The 24,050-nt window shown below is 40.8% G+C and overlaps 1 protein-coding gene and 1 long non-coding RNA gene across 2 annotated transcripts in view; both read left to right on the top strand.

The window, feature by feature from the left end:
* The window catches only part of LOC109423852 (uncharacterized membrane protein DDB_G0293934), a 619,352-nt gene that overhangs the window by 180,051 nt on the left and 415,251 nt on the right, over positions 1–24,050 (top strand). The window lies entirely within an intron of this gene.
* On the top strand, positions 18,601–20,732 carry LOC115269724 (uncharacterized). The gene is made up of 4 exons (XR_003898884.2): positions 18,601–18,907; positions 19,487–19,571; positions 19,630–19,709; positions 19,766–20,732. It is a non-coding gene; the product is annotated as an uncharacterized LOC115269724 (long non-coding RNA).

Here is a 24,050-nt window from a genome sequence, read left to right as displayed (position 1 = left end):
ACAGATGCGTTCGGCCGTACTTAGATCGCTTATGGCATCTTTCTCCAGCTTGCTCATCGGCGAAACTCAATGGATAAGGCTGTATTAATTAAAAAAAAAAAGTTTACGTACTTGTTACAATCTGTATCATCAACCATACTTACCAACTGATCGATGTATTCTGGCAAATGGCTGTATTTGTGTACTGATGGTGGTAGTTTCCTCACAAATGGAAACTGGGTTTGTAATTGCTCTTCTATTTCGGAGTAAAGCTTTCTTACTTTATCCGAATCGAGGTTTTTGGAAGACAAAGCAAGGCAACTAATCAACCGCAAATTATCTACTAGATCTTTGCTGATTCCTAGAATCGCCGCAAAGTTTGTTGGATCAGCCAGAAGCCTGCGGGCCATGTTTCCATTATTTGAGGAACCGCTTCCTCCGATTTTTGGCCGATTGATTTGCATTTTGAAATGCTTCTCCAGTTCGTCAGCAATAATTCTTCCCTTGGCCTTCACTTCAGGGTTCGCTTGAGGTGGGTTTCCAGGAGTTTGTAATTGGGACGCTACTCGGATCAACCATTCAACCGTATTTAATCGGCAATGGAAAAAGGACGGGCCAACGCGGACATCTGCTTCAGCAACGCACTGAGGACACGTATGTGTGCTACGATTGCCTACAATAGCATTTGCCGCCTTTCCATCCACCATTGAAAAAAATGCCGAAACGGAAACTCGTAGGCTTTTTCCTTGCTAAATTGAACAAAATAAAATTAGAATAAGGAAACAAAAAATATATATAATGCATACTCCATCATCTACAAGTACGGGTTCTTCCGCGATTCGATCAACTTCATCGAAAAAAATATCAAAAATTTCTTTTGTTACCGAATCAGTTTCTTTCTGCCAGCTCATAGATTTTGCATGGCAAAATTTATCTGACTGAGGATTCGGGTTGATCCAAAGTTTTCGGCCCGATTTGGTTTCCAGCATCAACGGCAAAACACATTCCGTAAGGAGAGAGTTGTCCTTCGTCAATATTCTTTCTTGGTTATACTGGCTGAAACCAGTAGCAGAGTCTACACCTGCCGAGATCAGCAATGTGCAATCCAGGTCACCACTGTCAGTTATCAAGGAAATTTCATGTTTAACTTCGTCCAGGCACAATAGTCTCGAAATGATATTTTGGACCATGTTTCGGAGTGTTACCCGACAGCTCAAAACTCCGTTTTCCCAAACTGGAGGAGCAATAGGCGGGATTATTGAATCTCGATATCGCATTGCCTCCACCCATGGAACCAAAACATTTTCTCTGCAAGAGGACATCGCGTGTTTACGGACACCAACGTATTTTTTAAATGTCAAGCCTAACCGAGTCTTCACGTATAATGATTTTTCTGCTGTGGGTTTGACCTTTTTCTCTTCGTTTGCCTCATGTTTAAGTGTTCTGCATGCCCATTCCTCACCGTTTTCTCGCAACATCTTCAGGACCTTCGCCATACACGGTGACAAGCCATGACTGCATTTTTTCTCGGCGGCCCACAACAGTTTCTCCAGCGGCTCTGTATCGGAAAGGATCTTACTATGCTTGCTTTTCAAGCTGTCAGAGAGATCTTGGAATGTTTTTATTTTTGGACCACGTTTTCCAACCCGGTTTGATATTGGAGAAACCTATAAAACATTAAACCAATAACATGTCAACATCATATGAACTTACTAATAGAGCTTCAATATCAACTGTTTTTATGTGATAGAGAGCAAACTGTAGTTGTATTTCAGCAAATTTGATGAACAATAAAATGATATGAATATTACCGTAAAATCTTCGTCGAGCCAATCTCGATATTTCTCAAAAAATTTCATCTTCCCGTGGCACACTTTCCAACGATAGCGAAAATTTTCAATCCAAATATTAACAGCGTTATTATTCTTCACACCCTTCGAGGCAAGTTGTTCGATTAAAATGTTTCGGTTTTGTTTCACGCGTAAATAAATTTCTACAACTTCCTCGTTCTTCATTTCACCAAATTTGAGATGTTTTAATTTTGTTCGTAAACGTTTGCGAACTGTTTGGAACTCTTCCACAAAAACGAATGGTCCACTGCACGAATTTAGGTTGGCCTGCTTACTCTCACAATAAAATTGACGTTTGAGAGGTGCCGGCTCCGCTCAAACGTCAAATTTTCGGTTAGAGTAAGCAGGCCAGCATAAATTCTTGCAGTGGACCATACAGGTTCATGATCTATTTCACTTGTTACCTTGGTGGTCATGGAAACGATTCCATTTTTCGTAAACACTCCCAAACAGAAACCTTCAATGGATCTTTGCACGAATTTACTAATTTGACATTTTAGCTTTGCCGTGTTTACAGAAAATGTACTTGTTTTCATGACCACCTAGATAACATGGCACCATCTATGAATGTGATGGACAGGAGACGATCCGTTCGGGGTTTCATCATTAATTAGCACGACTATTGAACGACTCTACATGGTTTTTGTTCAAATTTACCCGAAATTCTCAAATATTCTCCATTTATAGGGGATACTGGACAAAATGAGACATCATCCCTGAATGTGATGGACAAGAAACGATCCGTTTGGGGTTTCACATTAAATAGCAGAACTTTTGAACGACTTTGCATGATTTTTTGTCGAAATTCATCCGAAATTATCAAATATTCTCAATTTATAGGGGATATTGGACAAAATGAGACATTATCTCCAAATGTTACGGACTAGAAATGATTCGTTTGGGGGTTTACCATTAAGTAGCAGGACTTTTGCACGATTTTGCATGGTTTTTTGAGAATTTTTCTCCAAAATCCTCAAATATTCTCAATTATAGGGGATATTGGGCAAAATGAGACATCATCCTTGAATGTCATAGACAAGAAACGATCCGTTTGGGGTTTCACCATTAAGTAGTACGACTTTTGAACGACTTTGCATGTTTTTTTTGTAGGAATTCATCCGAAATTATAAAATATTCTCAATTTATAGGGGATATTGGACTAAATGAGACACTTATTGTGATTAGTAGTGGAAAATATTTGCTAAACTAAGTTCTCTGACATTTCTACATGAAGTTTTTCGAAATATTCAGGTTTTTCCTTATCTTTCTTCGTTTAAAACATGATACATTTAAGTATTTTTTGCATATTTAGGGGAAAATGGCCAAAATGAGACACTTGCCGATGTTTTTCAGGAAAGGGGTGGGCACCATTGGATTCCTTGGATTTTTTTGCTTAAGAATAGGTACTTGTCGTTTGCTTAGCAGCCGGAACTGAATTGCGTCCGTTTTTTTGCTCGAATTTGTACACTGTGCGACGCTGGAAGATTGATCCGTAGCGAACCGATCACTAGGCCCAGAGCGACGAAGGGGGAGCGGTACCAGGTAACTTTGATGAACGACTCCTGCTTGACACAGATCCTATAATTCCAAATTGGTTTTGCAGATTGTGGGACCTTTACGGAAAGCTGTGATAATCCAGAACAACTGGAGGCAAAGCTGTGACAGCTTACGATAACGTCCAGGCGATAAACGAGGAACGACGACGCTCGGAAGTAAAGTTTGTCGAATCACGAAGGAAGCAACAATCATTCGGTGCAGCCGAAGGCACCGATGCGATTGCTGGCGAAAACCCGAGTCAGATGAAGAACCCCAACTGGGCGCGTTGCGGGAAAATCGCGTCGATACCCAAGGCGATCGGAGAATGATGGAGGGCGGCGCTGAATAGGTATAGAATCGCTGCTGGACGACCGCAGAGCAAGGGGCTCGGTACCGTGAGTACCGTGATTTCGGGTGAAATTGATCACTTTTCGCAGTTTTCGGTGCCTAATTTTTGAATATTCAACGATATGGCTAAACTCAAACTTTTGAAACAAGTACGACCACGGTTTTCATCAGTCAACGAAGTTGAAACTTTTATTACAAATCATTTTATCACAATAAATGTCATTTGAAATAAAAAATCAAAAATTTTACTTTCGGGGTGAAATTGATCAGTCAGTGAAATGCCTTTGTAAGTTCTGAAATTTTTTTTCCACCTAAATTAACCACCCCAGAATGCAAAAAGCTAGGCAAAACTTTTACAACTTTACTAAATTTTTAATTATTTGAGTTTAAAGTTGAATAAATGCCAGGAAAACGCCTGAAAGTATGCTGTTTCCATACTTAATATGTAATCACAGCACTGTACTTCGGAAAACTATAATTTTATGCATAAATTTGATTATTTATAGAATTTTTGATGACGAAATCGGATTTAGCGAATGCTTGGCAGCTAGAAACATTCATTCGGACATTCATTACATGTGCGATACTACTACGGTAACAAAAGTTTGAAAGTGTCTTTGTAGTTCGCCTAACACGTAATATTTGAAAATATTGAATTTAATACAGAAATATGTGACTAATTAGCTACAAAACATGTAAACTCATCATTCAATAACCCTTGAGCCAGATGATGGCCATTTCCCACACATTACTTTAAGTTTAGAGCGTTATTTTTAACAAATAAAAATGCCCCCACATCGATCAATTTCATCCCACTGATCAATTTCACCCGAAATCACGGTAATAATTTTTCTGTATTTACATGAATTATCCCGGCTAGGCGACATATTTTTCTGATAAAACTCTGTGTTCCTGATGATTTCTCCAATAGGGCTAACCCTCCTGAGGTAGTCATAACTGAGCTCATGATAGAACTAGCGGTTTTATCACAGCATTTTTTTGGTTTTTGGGCCACGAAATCTTTTGTTGGTTTTATGCAATGCCTCACAATTTTGTGTATTTGTTTACAAAAAAATCTCTCCGACAACAACCGCAAATGCAAGTTTTATTGAAATGGTATATAATAAGTGATAAAACCAATTCATGTCTACTTGCAAGTCTTTAATTGAAGATGTTTATAGCAGAAGTTATATGATAGTTTTATGGAACGCCAAAGGTTCAAAGTAAAAAACTACCGTAAAATGGGGTAACTTTGATAGTTTTTTAGCGAATTTTCTCAATATTTTTACATGTAACAGTATTTCCTCGAGTTTTATATTTTTAAAACAAGTACTGGGGTACCAATTATCAATTGCAATTAAAAGATTCGATAATCTTAAATATTTTGGATAACTTTTAGTTTTTCATATAACCGAAAATCAGATTTTCATTTTGGGGTAACTTTGATAATGCCCTAAAAACACATCAAATCTCAAAAAATAATCACAGATGGAAATCTTAGGAGTATGAACATGATAAGAGAAGGCTTGTGGAATATATTAGATAGGTTTTTATATCAAAACATTGATTTTTTACTAAATTCTACATATAAAAATGAGTTTGTGGAGTATTGAGTGCAAAACACAATAAATTTAGCTATCAAAAATCATTATCTTTGTAATAATAAATGCTTAACGGTATATCAACATATGATTACATGCTATTCATGGTTAGTTTTCTTTTTTTGGGTAGTTTTTAATGTTTTATTAACAAATTTTGAACAACACATATTTATCTACATGAAATTACAAGGGCATTGCATACTTTTAGGCGTTTATCAATGTATGGAGATTAATATCCCAATTTACAAAATTGCTTCCATTTCGTAAAAACACACTTCGTTAAAAGATTCAAGGCCAGATTTGGAATCTACTATGATGAATCTATCGAGAATAAAAGTCCATTCATTGAAAAAATAGTTTTAACGAAATCGTATAGCAGATTGTTTGAAGGGGTTGATAAATGACAAAAATATCAACAATGTTTATTTTTTCCCAAAAAGTTGTATATAAACTAGATTTTAATGAAAATTCGTCTAAGATGAACTTTAATATGTATAGAATTGATTAACGTTTACCTTTTTCTTAACTAGTTGAAGGAATCATAGTTATAAGATAAATTACACAATGCCTGCCGCACTATCAAAGTTACCCGCATTATCAAAGATACCCCGTTTTACGGTACCACATAAAACTAATTTAGAACAACTAGCTTTTCGACATGCTCGTATAAGACCAGGATAAAACATGAATAAACCTTCAAGGCATGCTGATTGTTACTTGGGAAATGTAGTAAATGTAGTGTTTGTTCTCTTTAAAAATAAAGTGTTATTATTGAACCATCGTCGTGAGTGTCATCATTAGTGCTGCAAGGAAGATTCCAGACTACTAGATAAGCGGAATCTAGAACCAAGGACCGTGACAACCCTTCGCAGTGATCCTCACCAACCACCCAAGTCCCACGTTAATGACAAACCCCATGAGTGTTGGTGTCGACAGGGAAACTCCACTAATCGAAGGTAATCGTCGACTTATCCAACACATTCATTGAAAAAATAGTTGAAACAAAGTCGTATAGCAGATTGTTTAAAGGTGTTGACAGATGACAAAATTATCAACACTTTTTAATTTTTGTCCAAAAAGTTGTATATAAACTAGGTTTTCATGAAAATACGCCTAAGATGAACTTTCATATGTATAGAATTGATCTACATTTGCTTTTCGCTTAACTGGTTGAAGGAATCATAGTTATAAGATAATCTATACAATGCTGTCGCACTATCAAAGTTACCCGCATTATCAAAGATACCCCGTTTTACGGTACTTACTTTCATGTTCCGCAAACTACATCGCTCCATGCAATGAGTTGACGATTTTTTATTTACCTACGGAATATCCTTTATGCACGTGGGTCTAATGACAACATTAGAACAGGCTTCTTTTTCTTTGCTACCCAAGAGAGCAACATTAGATTTTCGTGTAGCCCGTATAGACCATCTCACGGCGAAATTCTATCTCTTTCGCTCTTTCAGGGAGTTTGAAAACAACAGGACCAGTACCTGTCAAATTTGACAGGTGTTGGTCCTGTTGTTTTCTAATTTTCCGTAGGAGAGAAAGAGAGCGATTTTTTTGATGACGTCACCGTGCAATGGAGTATAGAGTGGAACCTATTTCACGCTTCTTCAATTCTAGGAAATGTGACGGAATCTCGCCTTTGTTCGCTCTTAGGGTACCCAATTAGATACACGGTGCCTTTATCGAAGACATCATTTGCTACCCGAATAGAGCTGAAAAAAATGTCGAATATCAGGCATCGCCCTGTGTTGATATACAACTCTGTCAGCAGCATCACAACTCTATATCTTTGATTATATTCGGATTTTTTTTTTCCTTTTCCCTGTCAATATAATTTTCAGTTATGTTAAGATTTTTATTTGTTCAATTTGAATAAAATCGTTTAATAGATCAAAGTCAATCAAATATCCATTAGACGCTGAAATGGCCCAAATCATAAGTCCATAACGGGTTGACTTGGACTTCATCTATATGTATTTTAAAATTTCACTTGCCTATGAACCGAACCTTGCGTTAGTCGATTGTGATATATTGTGAAGGATTATGGAGGCGTTTGAAATTCCTTCGTAGAATCTCTACTGCATCTCGCACATAACGCAGACGTTCTTTTGTTAGGAGTAGATGCTCGTCCCACATACAAAGGTTGCCTCAAAGTATTCTCATTTTTTACCGTAGGTATATATACTTAAATATTTGCTGGTATCGAGTACGTGACATAACAGTCTCGATCGTTCATGGATCAAGATGCTGTAGAAGAACATTTTCCGGACTAAATATTTCTTTAAAAAAAATCGGTTTGGAACCCTACTAAGGATTCTTTGAATCCACAGTGGACTTTTTGGTACTCCAACTGAAATCGCATGATCTGCCTACAAAATAATCGTCTTCCGATCCTGCTTGGAAAGGTAGCTGCTCGTCGTCTTCATCCTGCACTTCTGTATTCTGAATTTCTACTTCTGAATTCGATGAATCTATCAGCAAACTCGCGAAAATTTCAAACAAATAGCTGAACAGACCGAAAATGCTTCTGCATTCACCGATTATCGGATGCACTTCTGACATACCGTTATCCGTTATTTGGGGCAACATTGATCATGTCAGTGATCATTGTTCGTTTGTGTTGAAAGTACCCTTAATACCAAATTTGGGGGTCACTGATTCCGAATATGTCGTCCAAATTCTTACAAGTTATGTAGGGGGATTAGGGGCATAATGGACACCGTAAGCGAATGAGTACGTTAGGCCTGTATAACAGAGTAAAACTTCACATATTATCAGTGACTTACAACTTCAACTTGTTTCCTAGGTTTTTCAATCATTCACAGAAGGTAGAATGTCTTTATTGTGAATAAATAATGAATTGTAAACCGTGCGTTTTTCAGGGCTTGCAGAAAAGGTACGGGGCGAAATGGACACCCATCGGGGCATAATGGACACCCCTGCATACTTCATGCTAATTTTTTGGTTACATCGGCCAGTTAAGTAATTTTCTTGCGGAGATCAATACCACAGATATAATACTCCATCTTAGACGAGCTTACATAACATCAAAGTTAATGAAATAAATTTTAGGCTAAAATAACCGGATTGATTTTTTCCAAACTTTCTAAAACGCCTAACAGTATGCAATGCGCGTACATCCATTCGTAATTGCCAGTGTTCATTTCGCCCCGAATCGACTACAGCATTAAAAAATGTTATTTTAAGTAAATTCTGATCAAAAATAAAATACTTCATCCATTGCTAAATCTTCGTATACTTGTTTTTATGGTGGACACACTCCAACACTCGTAATACTTTAGCAGCATCAAGCTTCTAATTTATAAGAATTACACCATATGAAAAACATATTTCAATTTCAATGATATTTTGGTTATTTTGGAGCAATATATATGGTACTTTTGAAAAAAAGAACCATGACTTGTTCCTATACACTTATGCATTAAAAGTTTTTCATGAAAGTCAACGGTTTCGGCAAAAACAGGGGTGTCCATTTCGCCCCGGGTGTCCATTTTACCCCTCATTAGTGCACATGCAGTGTAAGTTGTCCCAAAAAGTACAAGGAAAATTTATGTGTTTTATTTAAATGTGAGTCGATGATAATTGTTACCATGTAGATAGTCAGTTTGATAATTCTAGCATTTTTAATAACATTTCTATGTACAAATTAGGGCATTACAAGAAGCTCCAACTCTCAAACTGCATTCAAAAACCACATAACGAGAGACGGTTGACTGCGTATGTTTAATGTATATTTGTAATGTGTCTATGTTCTAATGTTGACTATCATTTTCAGTTATCCCTTGAAAAAGGTCCAATACACGGGACCGAAACGTTGGACTATGCCAAACTAGCCGTTTCAATGGTCTTAGACTGAGAAAGCCACAATAGTTCAACATTTCCTCCCAGTCGTATACGTCCTCCAAATCCGACAGATAATAAAAATCCACTATTTTCACTGATTTAACGTAGTAAGAGAATACAATCTATCCAATTGGACCACAACAACCCAATAGTGGACCCCGTGGGGTCCACTGTAGTATAATTTGATCGACTCTTCAAATGATTATTTTATGAAATATATAAGGTGTTTTTGTTCGGTTTTTGTGTGCAATATATAAGAAAGATATAGAACTTGTTGCGCAACCATTGGTAAATACAATTCAATTCGGATAACATATGTACTATTGGTTAAAATACCCTATATCTGACGCGTCATAGCATTTCATATTTCATACTCAGCCGCTGGATACCATGACAAACGCTTTTTCAGTCGTATCTCCTTGGAGAAGAGACGCTCAGGACGTGCCTCCTCAATCTACCTCAAATTATCGAAGAAGAATGAGGATTTTTTAAGGGCCTGAGCTACATACGTGAGATGCTTCTTGCAGGGTGTCTACTCGTCATTTTGCAGCTCATAGAATACATGTATTACAATACTAATTAATTTGATCAGATGCGGCAATTCTTAGGAGTATGATGGGAGATTCCTGAATGAGTGATCTTGAATAAATCTTCGAGTGCTGATTTCGTCGACACACGTTTCAAATCTCTGAAAAAGATTTGTCCCATATTGATTTTTTTCTTCTGAGCTCAATCCGCTATCCTACATCTTAGCGCCGCAAGTTGCGCGTGTCAGACTACGAACAAAAAAAGTCAAGTCTCGCGCCGAAAGATAAAAACCCATGCTTTTCCTGCTGTAAGCTCGCACGGATACCCTCTGTTATTGTTATTTCATCCCACCAGACCGGAAAAGCGAAATAATGATTTCATAATTGCCTCACCACCATGAAAGAAAATGACCCGTTTCTTTCGCATTCACATCGGTCAGTCAGTCGGTCTCGTGCCAGTAGAGAGTTTGGGAGATTTTTCCTCTTTCACGCTCCAAATAAGCGAGGCTCGGCCCGTCCGAGGATCTGCTGACCGAGATTCGTCCGTTTATGACGGCAAATTGTCCCTAGTGTTTGTACTGTTACCTTCTAGAATGGAAAGGTCTGGCAACGGATAGAACACACCAAAGGGAAAAACGATACTAGATTGTACGGACAAAAACGTTATCCCTCTGTCTCTGGACTGTTGAGTTCAGTTCCGACTGTGTTATCATTCGCTTTCATCGTCTCGTCCCTGCAATAGGTCGCAACCCCAAATGAGATGTCAAATACAGAGGAAGCTTCACTGGTTAGTGGCTGGTGGTGAGTCCATTTCTCTACGGCCTACGCGGCACAGACTGCTGGTATACGGTATAATCCTTAATTGGTGACCTTCAGATTACTCGACGAGCCCGCCCATAGCAGCCGTTGTAGTAAAAGTTGTGAGATCGGAAACACGTGGCTGGTTGGGAATCCTGCGTGAAACAACTTTGATTGACTAAACATTGGGTAGGAAAAAGACAACGGAAATATTTGCTTGCCTTTGTCGGAACTCGGAGTTGATTAGTAAATCGGGTGAATTAATTATGCATTTGACATAATTATCGGCTTCAGATGGAAACAGTTGTGCGACATCTGACGTTCCTATACATGTTTTTCAGGTGTGCAGTGCATGCCCACTGGGCGTTTAGCATATTTATGCAATATACCGAGATAATTACAAAGTTGATTCAGTCAGTTAGCTATTTATCACTGATTGCGTATGACTGTAATTGACGAGTATTTTGTTAGTTTTACGACTTTTTCAATTTTTTAAGCAGCTAAAACGCCTTTTGCATCTCCTGTCCGACGTTTCGGTGTGTATTTCCCAGAAGAAGGTGAAATACACACCGAAACGTAGGACAGTAGGTGCAAAAGGCGTTTTAGCTGCTTAATAAAGACTGAACGAGCCGTAAAATTAACAAAATACACGTTGTTCAATCACAATATAATTAATTTTATACTTGAAATTTTCCGCCATAACACTCAAGTATTTAGCTACAGCTAAATTGCGTCTAGCTTCCGTCACTTTTAGGCTGCTAAGTGCTGGTGTTGCCAAAGAACTCGTAGTCAATCCTTCACCGCCCCAAAGCATTGTCCAGCACTCCGTCAAAGATCGCGATCGCCTTAAGCACTCGTTACTGGATTAATCACGGGTTCGATACCTTACTATGGATCCAATGGGACGCACCAACCGAATCAACCGAAACTATTAACTAAAGGGCGAACACGATGAAATTGCCACACAGAAAAAATTGTATAACTTTTGATTGCGTTCGTCAAAATAGATAATTTTTTGACCATGAATAGTATATTATGTGTAGCTAATACCATAAAATTTTCATTAAAATCGGTTGAGTATTGGCGCATATATTGTCGATATCATAAAATGAGATTTTAGAAAATTTGTGCACCCATTTCAAAAAATTACTTAGGCTATAAGTTTCTTTTAGCTCATCAAAACGTTTGAAAATTTCACTCGATATTCTTAACATAGTATCAATTAAGTGGTAAACATTTGATCGAAATCGGTTCAGTATTTTTTCTAGTAAATATCCAAAGCTCAAATCGCTTCAAGGTAAATTTTAGGTACTTTTTGACCATTTTTAGTTCTGCGTGCACTATTTTGACTGTAAAACTGGTAACACTGTCCCGATTTTTATAAAACTTTGACAGTGTAAAATTGTTGTGTTAAACTGTTTACAGTGAAAATTTCAGCCATTTTTGTTGAGTACTTTGAAAGTAAGAGCAGTTTGAATTTCACTATACCAACAACCACATCTGCTTATTGTGACATAATGCGACATACACTGTGGTGCATAATTGATCGGACAAACGCCGATTTTCATACAAAATGGTCAAGTTTAAGATGCTGTAACTATGGTTTGCTTTGTTGGATTGAGCTCAATTTTTGACACGGAACTACAAATATGCTGAATTTTGTGTATACAAAGTATCAAATGTTTTCGTTCACAGGTCTGGGCGTGGCTAGGCGTTGAAAATATTGCAAAAGTGATCGGACAGCGGCACGCGTGTAAATCAAAGGGCCTATGTGAATTCTGAACATAGGACACATACTCTATTAAGCAATTAATCGAATTAAACATGTAGTGGAGTGTGATTTTGGCGGCAAAGTGAAGAGACCGCTTTTTTCATTCGGGCCGGCCGCGTCGTCGTCAATTTGAATGTGCACATCGTCGTACCCGTGTATAGTTATAGCGGTTCAGTGTGATTTCGGAGAAGAGGCCAGTTAGTGGAAGATGCTGCAGCACATACGCACTGGACACTTCGAAGGATATTTATTGGTGAGCTCGTTCCATTTTATCAAAATAATTAATGCTTAAGGATGCATAAAATTCTGCTCTGGTTTTTGTGTATTTATCTAACAAATATTGAAAAGTTCGTCACGTCATGTGTCGGCGCTAGTTTTCAATGCACATTATTTTCTTTCATTTTTTCATTTACACAAAAATTTGAATGGTTCGTCATCTTCGGTGTCGACATTTGTAATATTTTAGTCAAAATGAATAAATGTTTTGACTCAAGTGTGAATGCAACCTTTCATGAATCACATCACTTACCAAAGTGAATCCAAATCATGTGACTCTCCCCCTCCCCACTAACAAAAACTCCTTCCCGTGAGGTGATCTCGGTCTCTAGTAGCAACGTACGTCACACTAACATTCCTTTCCTTCCTCGATGACCGTAAGGACGTGGCCGGCGCCGTTATTGACTAATAAAGTCTGGAATTTTCGAACTGTGCACATTGAGAGCGGTAGCTATTCCCAAGCTCCGTTTGTTGGTTCCTTGTGCAATTTCGATTGTTCATTATCAATCACGGAGTAGCAACTACGAATTGTACGGTCATCTATGCTCATGCTCTCATGCTCATGCTCATGCTCATGCTCATTAATCGAATTAAACATGTAGTGATCTACAGATCTTGCCCCTCGTTACACTTGGTGCGCCACTGTTTACTACATTATAAAAAAATAAGAAGAATGTTTTTGTTTCAAGTGCCTTCTGCTCGTTTCTTTACAAAGCCATTTTCTAAAAGCGCTTCTTATTGGCCTATGCTTCCGGACACTGATGATGACAAAGACGCATTTTAAGCGCAGCTCGAACGCGAGTACGACCGCTGCCCAAACCACGACGTCAAGATCATCATAGGAGATCTAAACGCTCAGGTAGGCCAGGAGGAAGAATTCAGACCGACGATTGGAAAGTTCAGCGGCCACCAGCTGACGAACGAAAATGGCCTACGCCTCATCGATTTCGCCGCCTCCAAGAACATGGCCATTCGTTTCGTAGTACCTTCTTCCAGCACAGCCTCCCGTATCGTTACACCAGGAGATCACCACAACAAACGGGATCGCAAATCGACCACGATCTGATTGCTGGATGGCACTTCTCCGACATTATCGACGTCAGGACCTATCGTGGCGCTGCACAGAGGTCCAATTCTGAGAAAAGCTGGCAGAAACTCAATTTTTGAACATGTCTTATATGGGATACCTAAAGTAAATGAGTTCGTGGGAAGTTACCAAGCCGGTTTCATCGACGGCCGGTCGACATCATACCAGATCTTACCGTACGGCAAATCCTCCAGAAATGCCGGAAATACCAGCTCCCAACGCACCACTTCTTCATCGATTTCAAAGCGGAATACGACAGTATCGACCGTGCAGAGCTATGGAAAATCATGGACGACAACAGCTTTCCCGGGAAACTTACCAGACTGATAAGAGCAACGATGGACGGCGTGCAGAACAGCGTAAGGATTTCGGGTGAACTATCCAGTTCATTCGAATCTCGACGGGGACTACGACAAGGCGATGGACTTTCCTGCCTACTATTCAACATCGCCCTGGAAGGTGTGATGCGACGAGCCGGGCTCAACAGCCGGGGAACGATCTTCACGAAATCCGGCCAATTTGTCTGTTTTGCGGATGACATGGATATTATTGCTAGAACATTTGGAACGGTGGCAGGTACACCCGCCTGAAACGTGAAGCAGCAAAGGTCGGACTGGTGGTGAATGCGGCTAAGACAAAGTACATGCTGGTAGGTGGGACTGAGCGAGACAGGACAAGCCTTGGCAGCAGTGTTACGATAGACGGGGATACTTTCGAGGTGGTAGAAGAATTCGTCTACCTCGGTTCCTTGCTAACGGCTGACAATAACGTGAGCCGTGATATACAAAGGCGCATCATCAGTGGAAGTCGTGCCTACTATGGGCTCCAGAAGAAACTGCGGTCAAAAAAGATTCACCTCCGCACCAAATATACCATGTACAAGACGCTAATAAGACCGGTGGTTCTCTACGCCAAGGTTGTTGATCGATAAATTATCGTTATCGGCGATAGAGTTAACGTCAAGTTAACGTCTGTTATCGTTTATCGTCGATAACGATAACGTCTTCAAGCGGAAACGTCATCGGCGATACAGTTAACTGTGGAAATTATCGACTCGACTCTCCGAAAAATTTTCTTCGCGATCTGAACCGTTGTTGATGCCGTCACTAGGGTAACTAGATATATCGCAAAATTATCGAAGCTACGTTGATCTGCGCGTTGATTTATCGTTTGATTATCGTTATCGAGAGATTATCGAGCAACCTTTATCGTTATCGAGTTTGCGATGAGTTAACTGTCGATAATTTATCGGTTAACAACCTCGCTACGGACACGGAGACATGGACGATGCACGAGCTGGACCTTCAAGCACTCGGAGTTTTCGAGCGACGCGTGCTTAGGACGATCTTTGGCGCCGTGCAGGAGAACGGTGTGTGGCGGAGAAGGATGAACCACGAGCTCGCTGCACTCTACGGTGAACCCAACATCCTGAAAGTGGCTAAAGCTGGACAGATACGGTTGGCAGGGCATGTTGCAAGAATGCCCGACAACAACCCTGCTAAGTTATTGTTTGCTAACCATCCGGTTGGTACAAGAAGGCGTGGAGCGCAAAGAACACGATGGGCAGACCAGGTGGAGCGTGATCTAGCGAGCGTTGGGCAAATCGAGTATTATGGCGGCAAATTGTTGATTCAGTATTATCATGAATTTTATGTTAACTAAATAAATGAAATGATGTCCTGACAACTGGGACTATGAGCACGTCGTGAGACGCCGTGCTCGCGGAGAATTTAGCAAGAACGGAGAGCTGTTAGCAGAGTTTTGTGGTAACAAATTTCATAGTGATTAATAGGGGATCGCTCCTTTCTCATCGACGAGATCCGGCTGCGCATTGCTTGGATCCATCAACAGGAGAAGAAAATCGGGCGCCGGTTCAACGCACGCCGACTAAAAGACGTTGCGATGAAAAGGTCCTTCGTCGAGGAACTGGAAAACCACGCTGCGGATATTCCTTAAGCGTAGAATATCAATGAAGCGCCACCAAAGTAGCCGTCGCCGCCACTGACAAGAATAGTTTGGGTGAGCTACGCACCCAGAAAAAGTAGTAGATCAAAAATGATACATTCACAAGACTTCAGTTTGTTCTTACGTTAGCGCAAAACATAAAAATGAGTGTTCAAAAATTACCTGGAGGAAAATAGAGGAGCGAAGAAACGCCAAAGCCGCGCTAGAGCGAGCGAAAGCACGAGGAGCCAAAGTAGTAGCCCATCAGTGTCAGTATTTGGCTCTCGAGAAGGAAGTGAAACGCTCATATAGACGGGACAAAAGAGCGTGGGCGGATCTCCTAGGCGACGAAGGCGAGAAAGCCACTAACACCGGCGACATCCGTCTCCTCTACGATGTTTCACGTAGTCTTAGTGGGACTAAGATGAATGCTTCGCCAGGGGTTCGACTCATCAACACCGAAGCTCCATCAGTGTAGGAGATAGAAATAGCCATCTGTAGCATGACATCGAACAGGGCCCCAAGGGTCGATTGTATATCAGCTGAGTATCCGCACAACTGCTGCATCAATTATTCTGCAACATATGGGAAACCGCGGCATTTCCGGCCGACTGGATGCAAGACGTCTTAGCAAAGGTATCCAAAAAGGGTGACCTGACTGTATCATGTAACGATACATAGTTCTCAAAATTCTCTGCAAAGTGATGCTTAACCGGATACAGGAGAAGATTGATGCAACTCTCTGGTAGCAGCAAGTAGGATTCCGTGATAGATGATCCTGTGTGGACCACATTGTCACGCTCCGTATCATTCTGGAGCAAATCAATGGATTCCAAGAGTCTCTCTATCTGGTGTTCATTGATTACGGAAAACTTTCGACTTTCTCAATCATGAAAATATGTGCGCCTGATGGCAAGGGTGTTTTTGCGAAAATCATCGACCTCATTAAAGCACGGTACCGTAATCCGGGGTCAAATTGATCACTTTAAAACAACTTTTGCGGATAACCTTAGTAGCAATTCCAAAATTGCCAAAAGAATTTCTGTAAAACCAGTACCCGGTGGATCTATATGTAGCCACGTGACAGCATTTTGTTAAACAAATTTAAACTTAAAATTAAATAGCTTCAAAAATCAAAAATATGTAAATGACTTTGGGACGAAATTGGTCAGCATACAATTAAACCAGTCTTGCGAATAATCGCGACCATCACGAGACAATCACTTGAACCGCTTTCTGGAGTCACCGTTCCCAAGGTGATACGAACCAGCTACCATGTCACGCCTGGAATGACAAACATGTTGTGGGTTCCATCCTTCGCAGCTTTGCAGCGATAGCAGTTGCTGAGTATGCGAGAGAATCAATCTCACCTGAGCAACGATGCATAACCCCACGTCTCCACTAGACAGAAATGTCTTGCCATTTTTCTGCCAGAAAGAGAAAACGTAACAGAAATTATCAACACCGCTGCTTTCCATGCAAACAGCGAGAGAACATTTCTGTCATGACACATTAGACTGGCCCAAATACAAAAATGTCGAAAAATTCCACGGGGCACCCTCTAGAATCGAGCCTTTGGATGAGAAGAACAATCTGTGAAAGATTCAGCTCAATCGGTTGAAAACTGAGCTGGCGCAAATGAGTTGAAGGTTTGTATGGGATGTTCAGTCCAAATATATGGGAAATTGGATGACCTCGAGTCTCTCATACAGCACGCCGGTTTGGCGAGTTCGATTTGGCTCAGAATTGAAAGAATGGTAGATGATACCCCAAAGAACAACTTTGTAAAAGATCATAATACGATAAAACTTAATTTAGTTGCGGTTTCGGCCAACGAAAGCAGGATGAGGACATCTTCCCCAGTTTACACTCGGTTGTTATATGCAGCACGTGTTTGTCGGTCGTAGTTTGCGCGCTACATCATAGGCAGCTATGTAATTCTTCATTGTCTCGTCTCGATACCCATCCACGTGCGTGAGTAATGGAAATGAAGGACAACATAGCCGCCTATGATGTAGTGCGCAAGCTTCGAACGGAAAACACGTGTTGCATGTAACAACCGAGTGTAAACTGGGGAGGATGTCCTCATCCTGCTTTCGTTGGCTTAAACCGCAACTAAATTTAGTTTTATCGTGATATGGTCTTCTACAAAGTTGTTCATTAGGGTATCAACTGCTATTCTTTCAATTCTGAGCCAAATCGAACTCGCCAAACCGGCGTGCTGTATGAGAGACTCGAGGTCATCCAATTTCCCATATATTTGGACTGAACATCCCATACCAGTGTCTAAATTTGTCAAATTACAGTCATCCGCACCGACGCCCAGTGGCTCCTGCGTCGTAGATTTGTTTTTGTTTTGATTATCGTCTTGACAACCTGTGTGCCACTCTCTGAAGTTCGAGCAATTAAAAATTCATTACCTCGCTGTCTTCTGAATTTAAACCACCCACTGATATTCAAAGTCAGCATATTCATATTCAATTGATTTTTTTGGTTTAAACACGATTTAGAAGCAAAAAGTACTGCTGGTGCATACCATTCATCTAAAGCAAGCATAATAAATATAATTAGGGCAACATATCGACATTTACGTGCCTTAAATAGCCTAAAATCACAAAAAGTCATTTCCAAATTAAAAAATTCAAATTCATATTCACCGAGCTCGGGCTGAAGATCAAAACAGAACTTCAGCTACCGTTGATTACACTACGAGGCGTCGCGCTCATTGTCTTGCTTTCTCTTTGTCATGTTCATTCTCGGCGTCATGTTGGTGGTAGACTGCATTCGTTTATTTGTGTTCGTTTTCGCACTGATTGAACATCATTGGGCTGAATTTTTTAGACACTGTCCCATACAAACCTTCAACTCATTTGCGCCAGCTCAGTTTTCAACCGATTGAGCTGAATCTTTCACAGATTGTTCTTCTCATCCAAAGGCACGATTCTAGAGGGTGCCCCGTGAATTTTGAAAACTTTTTGTTCGCTTCATACAAATGTGGGCCGTGTTACACTGTGAATCGTGTTGACCGAATATTGCCTACCGCAACGTCACACACCATCAATACAACGTTTGGGAAACACTGTAGCGGCACACAAAACGAACGCTTCCCCGAAGCGAAACGACAAACCATCGGAACGATGGTCATCAATTCACACTCTCACACCGAGAAAACTGCAGCTCTCCAACAAAGCAGCAGCACGAACAAAGAACACTTTTAGTAGTGCGTCCAAGCCATCCGCATCGCAACCGCGATCTCGAGTTTTAAAAACCAACGTGGCTCAACTAAATGGTTGGACACCTTTGTGATATACAAGGTAAATTAACTACCAAGGATGGAAATCTAGTGATCATGATCAGATTTCGAATGTGTCGCGGTTGAGAGGCATCGCGCGATCATAGCAACAACGATAACCTTTTGTCGTCAAGCATCATAACAAACTACGATCCGAGAAGAATGATTCGCTCAGCGTGTGCGGGCGCGATGCGACCGCTATCATGAAGTCGAAATGATAAATTCGTGATTTCACCCACTTTTTGAGCATTCTTACTTCTTGAACTTCCAGATTTGCTTATGAATACATTATTTCTAATAATGAATGCGGTTTACGGATGCAAAAGAGGCTTAAATTGTGATGAATAAAATTTATCACGATTTGTAACATGATCCGATAACGGGTCATCACGTGATAAAGCGTGCATCAGATGCTTTGATTGCTCTGTGATACGAGCACGGTGTGAGGCGTCGGCATCATGCCACTGCAAGAACAAGGCTATCTTGGATTGTTCGTATCCTGTATCATTTATCGCTTGAAGTGATTTTCTTCCATCCTTGTTAACTACCATAACGGCGAACATACTCCGACAGCTAACGAGAGTAAATTTCATCCGCACAGAAAAGCCACACAGAAGGAAGGAGACCACTACTAAAATTCCACCAGCACCAAGCGTCTGCAGGGTCACCATCTTGCCTAGCATAAGGTGAAATCTTCATCTATAGAAGCGTCTAACTCCGGCTAATCAGAAATCTCTCCAACAGCATACACGATTCCAAAGGAGTACCACGTCAGCGATCGCAGTGCCAGAAGCACGAATCCGAGAAAGGCTCTCTATCAAGAGGTAATGATAATAATCAAATTCTTCCATGAATGGCCTGTTTATGAAGATACTTCCAGGGCCTTTTATCACGTGCCTCATTGGCGTGCGCATCCATCTTGCCAAGGCATCTATCCGGGTTGCCTCTTCTCTACCCTGGTCGCGGCTTCATGCCTCGATCGCATCAGGAGCGACTCGGTAACACATAGGCAGTCATCACTCTAGTACCTCCTCAATCCGTGCACGTGCTAGTGACAAGAAGACGCGGTAGTGTTAGTGGAAATTCTTGCATGCAAGCTTCGATAATCATCGAGCAAAACACCTAGCCATCAACACGGCCGCCGACGCCGATCGTCGTGTGCGTGTCAATCACATCAACACACTCCGATCCACGCAAGATGAGCAGACAGTGTTTACCGATATATGCGAGCAGAGTCAGCGGCACAGTGTAATCAAGATCACCCGCGGTGGTGTTCGTTTGAACCGGAGTATCAGTGCGAAGAGAATATTCGGCTCGTGCTCGGGGTTGCGTCGCGTCTGAATCGATAGGCCAAAATGCAAGTGCATGTATGCAAGCCGTGACGGAGTGAATGGTGTTATTGTATGCGAAGAAGAATCTACCTGGACGGTAGATTGCATGTTGATAGTGTGTGAGAGTAGTCGAACTAGGCAGCAACGAGAGCAGCAGGTAGCCTGCCGGCCTGAAGATCGACGTCAGTGAGAGTGAATGTTGACGTCCAGCTAATGTGTGTTCCCGCTTTCGAATCTACAAGCGCTCAGTATCGAGCGATCGAATACCGCCGCGCCTACGGCGGCGCCACAGCTGTAAAGGGGCCCCTTCTTCATTCCAGCAGTGGCTCATCAACGAGTCGGTACGGAACACCGACGGCAAAAAGCGTAGGGTAGAGACTAAGGTAGGCTTAGACATTAAGGACCTTTGTGATCAATGTAATAAGGGCTCAATATAGTAATGATCAAAATGATCTTTTTTTTGCGTAAATACTCATTGGCTGCCCGAGTATCTTATTGAAGTAAAGTGCGCTTTAGCCGGGCAGGAAAGTTAAATGAAATAGATCTCGTTCACCCAATAAGTGGAGCATGGCATTCCCATCCATTGGATCCAATTGAATTCCTCCATATTTCGTGTGCTTCTTCCTTCAATTCACACGAATTTTGATATTGGGATAGAGGGAGTAATAGCCGGTCTAATGACACATATATCCAGCAAAATCGCAAGACATTTCTGTCTAGTGGAGACGTCGGATAACGGGCGAAGTGAGAGCGTTTGCCGTAGCCAGGGCGAACTGCGTGGTGCGCTCAATGTGTGCGTTTAAACTGAGCCATGCAAAACGAATAGGATTTATGACGTAGTACCGTGCTTGTGATAATACACATGCATAGTTTTACATGATGTTGCGCGTGCATCTGCTTGAGGCGACGGAGAGAGTCATGACACTCACATGAGCCGTATCCAATTCAGGATGATTGTAGCAAACAAGGGTGACCGGGTGACTAGTAGTATGGGACAATTATCAAATTCTCGCTCCAGTTGACTTTTTTGATTTCTTTTAGGTCCCATATCGACTGTGCAAAATTTCAGCGCAATCGGTGAAACTATAATTTAGCGCAAGCGGTTCAAAGTTTTCATAGGATTTGCTATGGAAAAAGTTGCACTTTCAAATAAAAATTCCCAGAGGTCGCCCCTTGTCTCCTTAATTCAAATCGATCAACGCTTCTTGTAGAAAAATCATTTATGAAACTTTCCTTCGAAGACCGCAAAACGATTGGATGCTTGTGGAAAAAGTTATTGATTTATTACCGATTAGTGATCCAACGAACGGCTTTTTGTTTTGTTTTATTAGCAGCACTGTATCTGCTGCCTTGGTTGCTGCTGTTTCTGGGGGTGGTGATCAGCAGTGCTGCTGATAAAACAAAACAAAAAGCCGTTCAATGGATCACTAATCGGTAATAAATCAATAACTTTTTCCACATACATCCAATCGTTTTGCGGTCTTCGAAGGAAAGTTTCATAAATGATTTTTCTACAAGAAGCGTTGATCGATTTGAATTAAGGAGACAAGGGGCGACCTCTGGGATTTTTTATTTGAAAGTGCAACTTTTCCCATAGTAAATCCTATGAAAACTTTGAACCGCTTGCGCTAAATTATAGTTTCACCGATTGCGCTGATATTTTGTACAGTTCATATGGGACCTTAATGGGATCTAAAAAGTCGACTGGAGCGAGGATTTATTTTTTCCATACAAGCGAGTCCCATACTAGTGACTAGTGACTATGATGGGTTTCTGTCTTTTCTGGTGTTAGCGACTGTATAGGGCACTGCACTGTTTTGATTTTGTATGGGATTTTGACGTTTCTTGGCCTTGTTGTTTACAAAACTTCAGTAAGAGTGAAAGAGAAGGAGAGAACTTCGTGCAGTGCCCTATAGAGAGCGAATCAGAAACCGCACAGACAGGGTGATACCAAGCTTGGTGTTTATCAGCTTTTTTGTGACTTGTACGCTGATGCTTCGCGACACTGAATTAAACATCGGTTAGAAAGAAAAATTGCCTTCTCCGCTTAATGTTGCTCTTCTAAACCCAAATAACGCGTTAGAACTATTACAACTAGTGAATTTGCAATTGCGCCTAAAGCTAGGCAATTTCCTTTGAAAAAAGTGATTTATATCACGAAAAACAACTATTTCATCAAAAATGATTATTTTTAACTTATTCGTGTTCAGCATAGCTACATAACTTCACAATCAAGATTTACGGGAAGTCGTAGTGGCAATCGATTGTTTAGTGCCAACGATTTCGGCTCTACCCAATTTGGCATAATGCCATTTGGCATAATGACCATTTAGAACATTTGGCATAATGGCCATTTGGCATAACAAGGATTATGCACATTCTTATCGAGAAGGCTGTTCTTCGTATTATGCCAAACGGCATTATGCCAAATAGCCATGATGCTAAATGGCCTTTATGCCAAATGGCATTATGCCAAACGGCGTTATGCCAAACGGCGTTATGCCAAACGGCGTTATGCCAAATGACATTATGCCAAATGGGGTAGAGCCAACGATTTCAGCTAAAAAAGAAACACAAAAGAAAAATCAATAAAAAATAAGTCCACACTCATTTTTAGACATTTTTGGCTATTTACAGTGTATCAAAAAATTGTCCGTACAGCAAGCGCTTATTTTGAAAGGCATTAATTAAACACATTTAAACAGTCAATAACAATACCATATTTATTTCAGTTATCAGACAAACATTTGGTCTTTCATATTGAACATTCGAATTCATATAAACAAAACATGAACAATGTTTAAAAAAAGATCAACATAAAAAGGTAAAAAAATTGCATCAAAAAATTGTCCGTACAACGCAATAATTTCAGGAAGTCGGACTCAAGAAACCTTGTCAATATTTTGTGTGACCACCTTTTGCTGCAATCACACTCTGCAGACGCCTTTTCATCGATAGAGCCAGTTTCCGGGTAGTTTCGGTTGGGATTTTCTGCCATTCTTCCATCAGTACTTTTTTCAGCTGGTTCTTGTTCTGAATCGTATGTTCCCGGATTTTTCGCTCCAGATGGTCCCACAAATTTTCAATCGGATTAAGGTCCGGTGATTGGGGAGGGTGAGGGAGTGTTGATTTGACGTTGTACAGCAGCCATTCTTTGATTAACTTCGACGAATGCTTCGGATCATTATCATGAACGAACCGGAAATCAGTCCCGTGACCCAGTTTCTCTGCGCTTGCTTTCAAATTTTGCTTCAAAATGTCCAGATACATGAAACGGTCCATAGTAGATTCGATAAACGTCAAGTTTCCGGTACCGTTTGCACTGAATGCACCCCAAACCATAACATTACCGCCACCGTGCTTAACAGTCGGTCGCAGATTCTTCGGATTCAATTCGGTGTTTGGTTGGCGCCACATTCTAACCAGTCCGTCAGTTCCAAAAATGTTAAATTTACTTTCATCCGTAAAAATAACATTCTCCCAATATTCCTCTGGTTCGACCACATACTTTTGGGCATATTCCAGTCGCTTCTTAATGTTTTTGGCGGATATGAACGGCTTCTTCCGAGCAACGCAACCTCGGTAACCTTTCACACGGATTTTGTTTCGTACGGTTTGAGCGTTTACCTCAATGTTGCCGTACCGCGATAGACTGTCAGCCAGTTTGGGAGCACTCGTCTTAGGATTTCGCTTGATTTCCCGAAGAATCAATCGGCTATGACGGTTTGTTAGCTTTGGTTTGCGGCCTCTTCCGGGAGTAGTCTCCAGCGATTTTGTTTTCTGGTAGTTTTGAAGAACATACTGGACCGATGATCGTGGACGGTTCACCACACC

This window comes from Aedes albopictus, chromosome 2 (assembly GCF_035046485.1).
Source record: "Aedes albopictus strain Foshan chromosome 2, AalbF5, whole genome shotgun sequence".
NCBI classification, from domain to species: Eukaryota; Metazoa; Arthropoda; class Insecta; order Diptera; family Culicidae; genus Aedes; species Aedes albopictus.
Note: the sequence above shows the minus strand (reverse complement) of the source record. Positions and strands in the feature narration are given on the sequence as shown.